Source organism: Cynocephalus volans, chromosome 1 (assembly GCF_027409185.1).
Source record: "Cynocephalus volans isolate mCynVol1 chromosome 1, mCynVol1.pri, whole genome shotgun sequence".
NCBI lineage: Eukaryota > Metazoa > Chordata > Mammalia > Dermoptera > Cynocephalidae > Cynocephalus > Cynocephalus volans.
The window spans coordinates 179,650,496-179,656,787 of record NC_084460.1 but is presented as its reverse complement, the minus strand read 5'-3'; the positions used below and the strand labels follow the sequence as shown (position 1 = coordinate 179,656,787).

The following is a 6,292-nucleotide window of genomic DNA, read 5'->3' as shown; positions in this document are numbered from 1 at the left end:
TTCTCCTGTCCATTGACATCAGAGCTTTTCAGCTTTTGGGTTCCAGGACTTACACCAAGGACACCGTTGGCTTCCTTGGATTTGAGGCCTTTGGAGTTGGACTGAGCCATGCTACTGACATCCAGTTTGCAGATGGCCTATCGTGGGACTTTTCTTCACAATTGCGTGAGCTAATTCCCCTAATAAATCCCCCTCATGTATTTATAACATATCATGTTGATTCTGTCTCTCTGAAGAACCTTAATACAGCTGGGATATACAGCCAGATCCAGGTCACGCTATGTCCAGTTACACCTGGAATTTGCAAACTGGGGTGCATAGTGTCCTCTGGCTGCTGCAACAAATGACCACAACCTTGGTAGCTTAAACAACACAGATTTATTCTTTTACGCTGGGGGAGGCCAGAAGTCCGCAATGAATCTTATGGGGTTAAAATCAAGGAGTTGCTAAGACTGGTTCCTCCTGGAAGTCTTAGGGGAGAATCTGCTTCCTTGCCTTTTCCAGCCTCTGGAGGCTGTCTTCATGCCATGGCTCGTGGTCCCCCACCACATCGCCTTTTCCCCTGCTTCTGTCAGCACAGCACCTTCTTTTGTAGTCAAATCTCTCTTCTTCCAAATCTTCTCTTTTTTTTTGGCAGCTAGCCAACACAAGGATCTGAACCCTTGAGTGTGGTGCTGTAACACTGTGCTCTAAACACAGTGCTCTAATCAGGCAGCCCCCTAAATCTTCTCTTATAAGGACATGTGATTATGTTGGGCACACCCAGAGAATTAAGGATAATCTCCCCATCTCAAAATCCTTAACTTAAACACATCTGCAGAGTCCTTTTTGCCATATTAAAGTAAAATTCACAGGTTCCAGTGATTAGAATGTGGATATTTTGGGGGCCCATTAATGAGCCTACCACATGGGGCAAACTGTCATGTTGTGGGCACACAAATCTTCAAAATAAACACAGCACTTCTTTCTGGAATGAACCACTTCTCAGCCCACCTTGTCTTCAAATTCTTCTGCATTAAACTTGGGAAAGCCCTACTTCTTTGAGTTGCAGATCTTCTGGTGGCCAGGGAACTTGAACTTAGCCCTGCACAGGGCCTCAATCACATGCTCCTTGTTCTGCAGCTTGGTGCAGGTGGACAAGATGACTTGGCCAACGTGAATCCTAGCCACTGTGCCCTGAGGCTTTCCAAAAGCACCCCACATACTTGTCTGGAGCCTAGACTGGGGACAGCACTAGGTCAGAGACATGAACGTCCATTGGAAAGCACTGTCTCCAAGGTCCCTTAGGGCACCCCTTCCGTCAACAGGCTACGCACACTACAGGAGGCTGTTATTTGCAGCCATTGCACACTGGGAAAAGTTACATTTTAATATTGAGACAAACAAAGGAATATAACAGAGTAAATACAAAATTTGCATAACTTTTTGAAAAAGTGAATTTTTCTAATAGATAATTTCAAACATTTGCAAAAGCAATGGAAATAGCATAATAAACCCTATGTAACCATCTCTCAACTTCAACAATGATCAAATTGTGGCTAATTTAGTTTGGTCTGCACTCCCCCCACCCTGGACTACTGTGAAGCAAATTCTAAATATTTCATTTTATCTGTAAAATTTCAGTGTGTATCTCTGAAGGAGGACTCTATTTTTTTAAAAACAAGATCATAATACTATTATCTCACCAAAAAATTAATGATAGTTCTTTAACTGCATTAAATATTTAGTCAATGTTCAAATTTTCCCTATATGCCTCATAATTTCTTTTAGAGCTAATTTGCTCAATTCAGGAGCAAATAAGGTCCATGTGTTGCAACTGGTTGATAAAATCTTGTTAAATTTAAAGATTTCCTCTCCCTCCTCTCTCTCTCTTTTTATTTATTTATTCATTCTTCCTCTCTCTTTTTAATAGATTTTATTTTTTAGAGCAGTTTTAGGTTCACAGCAAAATTGAGAGGAAGGTACAGAGATTTCTCAAATACCCCCAGGCACACACATGCACAGCCTCTCCCACTATCAACATCTCCCACCAGAGGAGTCCATTTCTTTAAATTGATGAAGTTACTTTGGCATCATTATTATCTACACACTAAGTTGAGTCTTAGTGTTATACATACTATGGGTTTGAACAAATGTATAATGACAGGTATCCCCTGTATTATCAGAGTTTTAGTGCCCTAAAAATCTTCTGTGCTCCACCTATTCATTCCTCCTTCCCACAAAATCCTTGGCAACCATTGATTTCTTTTCTTTTCTTTTTTTTTTTGGCAGCTGGCCGGTACAAGTATCAAATCCTGGTCCTTGGTTTTATCAGCACCATGCTCTAACTAACTGAGCTAACCGGCCAGCCCAACCACTGATCTTTCTACTGTCTCCATAGTTTTGCTTTTTCCAGAACATCATGTAGTGGGAATCATGCAGTAAGTAGCCTTTTCAGATGGCTTCTTTCACTTAGTAATATGCACTTAAGTTTCCTCCATGTCTTTTTATGGCTCGATGGCTCATTTCTTTTTAGTGCTGAATAATATTCCATGGTATGAATGTATCACAGTTTATCCATTTACCTACTGAAGAACCTATTGGGTGCTTCCAAGTTTTGATAATTATGAATAAAGCTGCTGTAAATATCTATGTGCAGGTTTTTGCATGAACATAAGTTTTCAATTCCTTTGGGTAAATATTAAGCGTGATTGCTGGATCATATGGTAAGAGTATGTTTAGTTTTATAACAAACTGCCAAATTGTTTTCTAAAGTGGTTGTACCATTGTGCATTCTACCAGCAATAAAGAAGAGTTGATGTCGCACCAGGATTTGGTGTTGTCAGTATTCTGGATTTTGGCCATTCTAATAGGTGTGTAGTTATATCTCATTGTTGTTTTAATTTGCATTTCTCTAATGACACATAATGTGGAGCATCTTTTCATATGCTTATTTACAACCTGTATATCTTCTTTGGTGAAGTGTCTGTTAAGGTCTGTGGCCCATCCTTTGATTGGGTTGTTTGTTTTCTTATTGTTGAGTTTCAAGAGTTCTTTGCATATTTTGGATAACAGTCCTTTATCAGGCGTGTCTTTTGCAAATATTTTCTCCCAGCCTGTGGCTTCCTTTTTCATTCTTTTGACAGTGTCTTTTACAGAACAGAAATTGTTAATTTTAAAGTCTAGCTTGCCAATTCTTTCTTTCATGGCTATGTCTTTGCTATTGTATCTAAAGAGTCATGGCCAAACCCAGGGTCATCTAGATTTTCTCCTATATTATGCTCTAGGAGTTTTATAGTTTTGTGTTTTATATTATAAGTCTGTGACCCATTTTGAGTTAGTTTTTGTAAAGAGTGTGAGGTTTGTTCTAGATTTTTTTTTATGCATGTGGATATCCAGTTGTTTCAGCACCATTTGTTGAAAAGACTATCCTTTCTCCATCATATTGTCTCTGCTCCTTTGTCAAAGATTAGTTGACTATACTAGGGTAATTCAAAAAGTTCATGGAAAAATAGAGTTAAAAGAGAACATAAATCTTTCCATGGACTTTTTGAAGTACCCCATATTTATGTAGGTCTATCTCTGGGCTATCTATTCTGTTCCATTGATCTATTTGTGTGTTCTTTTGCCAATACCACACTGCCTTGATATCGTGGCGTTACAGTAAATCTTGAAGTTGGGTAGTGTCAATCCTCCAACTTTGTTCTTCTTCAATATTGTTTTGGCCATTCTGGGTCTTTTGTCTCTCCTTACAAACTTTACTTTTTTCTTTCTTTCTTCCTTCCTTTCTTTCTTCTTTTTCTTTGCACAATCATTTGCATAATCCATATAAACTTTAGAATTAATTTGTTGATATCCACAAAACAACTTGCTGGATTTTGACTGGGATTGCATTGAACCTATAGATCAAGTTGAGAAGAACTGACATCTTAACAATATTGAGTCTTCCTATCCATGAATATGGAATATCTCTCCATTTATTTAGTTCTTTGATTTCTTTCATCAGAGTTTTATAGTTTTCCTCATATAAGTCTTATACATATTTTGTAGATATATACCTAAATATTTCATTTTGAGGGATGCTAATGTAAATGGTATTGTGTCTTTAATTTCAAATTCCACTTGCTCATTGCTGGTATATAGGAAAGTGATTGACTTTCATATTAACCTTGTATCCTGAAACCTTGCTAAAATTGCTTATTCATTCCAGTAATTTTTTTGTCAATTTGTTCAGATTTTCTGCATAGACAGTTATGTCACTTGTGAGCAAAGACAGTTTTATTTCTTCCTCCTAATTAGTATACCTTTTATTTCTTTTTCTTGTTTTATTGCATCAGCTAGGACTTCCAGGTATGATGTTGAAAAGAAGTGGTGAGAGGGAATATCCTTGCCTTGTTCCTGATCTTAGTGGGACAATTTCTAGTTTTACTCTTTTTTTGAATTTGAAATTTGTTGAAGAAATAGCTTATTTTCCCTGAAGAGTTTGCCAATTGATCCCATGATGGTGTTAGTCATGTTTCCCCCTCCCTGTATTTCCTGGAAAGTGAAGTTAGATCTAAAAGCTGCATCAGATTTAGGCTCAATTTTTTGAGTGAGAATACCTGATAGGTGTTGTGGTGTCCTTTCCTCAGAAAGCTATGTATAGTCAAGTTCATGTTTTAAAGTTACTTGAAATAGTTCTTCTATATGGAGTTATGCCATCCACTAGATATATTCAATATTTCAGTATCTAAGATTGCATTTAAAATAATTATTTTGTTTTATAATTATGTAAAATAGTTACATGACTCCAAAGTCCAGTATACAAAACAGGTGTATTTGTTGATCTTTAGTTCTTATTTCTCTCTCTTCTTCCTGCACTTTCACTTAAGCACTTAAAAAAAAGTTTTTGGTGTATCCTTCAGTTTTAAAAAATATAAGTCAGTATTTACATATATTCATGTCTTTCCCTCTATCCTCTTTTTAAAAAATATATATTTTTAAAAGATGACCGGTAAGGGGATCTTAACCCTTGACTTGGTGTTGTCAGCACCACACTCTCCCAAGTGAGCCACAGGCCAACCCCCTCTATCCTCTTTTAGATGTGCATTAGCAAATTACATTTTTTAAAAAAACCTTGCATTTTTCACTTAACATAGGTTTGGACCCCCATACTGGCCAGCTGCCAAAAAAAAAAAAAAAAAAAAAAAAAGGAAAGGATGAGCAGAGGTCTCTCCTTCCAAGCTTCAGCATGAAAAGTTCTAGGGATGGACACAGACTGGCTCTAGTTCGGTCACCTGCTCACTTTGAACCAGTTGCTGTAATCAGGAAGGTGGTTGGTGGCTAAGACTGATTGTCAGGGCTAGGGCACAGCCCACCTCTGGGATAGGGCAGGAGTGAGGTAAGACCTTCAGGATGGGAGCCCCACCACACCCACACTGCTGGAGTGGGGGAAGGAACAGCTTTCCCAAGAGGGGAAGGGTGCTGGACATATATCAGCCCAGATGTCCACGAATCTAACATTAACTAGACCCGTGACTCTTAAACCACCCAGACTTCAGCTTTTCCATCTGTTGAATGAGACATGTGGATTAAGACGTGTGGATTCTTTCCCAGCTCAATTACTGTGATTTTGCTGAAAATCACATTCTTCTCTTTATTCTTTTTTAACTTGCATGAGAACCAAATATCTCTGTTAAAGACCAGAAAATCATGATTTCACACATTAAATAACAGAGAAAAACAGAACTATTTAAAGAGCTTCCTGCCTCTGAGGATTTTTAAGAAGGTAAAGCATATTCCTGTAGTTATTGTTTCACTCATGGAACAGAGATATAAATGTCTATCCCACTTTTCCCACAGTGTGTTTTATTCCCCTAAGGAGGGCTCTGACTGTGGCAGAAGGTCCCATGGGCTGAGTGTACAGCATGGCATCCTCCTGCTGCCAGCTGGTCGTGGAAGGCAGCCTCAGTGCCATTTGGCTCCCAGATATAGCTCTAGCATAAGAGTTGGATCAAATGGTACTCAAATGCAGCTGCAGCCAGCTCGCTAAATACTAAAGGAGCCAGCTTGTCATTCTTACATGTAAGTGTAAGAAGTGCATGCAATTAAAATCTAGTTCGCTACTGTAATCAGTAGCCATTAATTTCTCATTTTCCCCAATTGCCAGAGCACTTTTAAAAAGCCATAATTCTTCCAGCAAAATGTTCAAGATTTCATTCATTTCTTCTCCCCTTTCTCCTATTCCTTCTTTCCCTAGTTATATTTTCTCTCTCCCCTAGTACTTCTCTAGTACTAGGCATTGATATTAAATTAGATTACCTGGAGGGAGGGA

General features: G+C 38.3%; 1 pseudogene; it reads right to left on the bottom strand.

Moving 5' to 3' along the window:
• Window positions 1-1,265: 1,265 nt before the first annotated feature.
• LOC134365680 (small nucleolar RNA SNORA70) lies at window positions 1,266-1,431 on the bottom strand (annotated as a pseudogene).
• Between the last annotated feature and the right edge of the window lie 4,861 nt (window positions 1,432-6,292).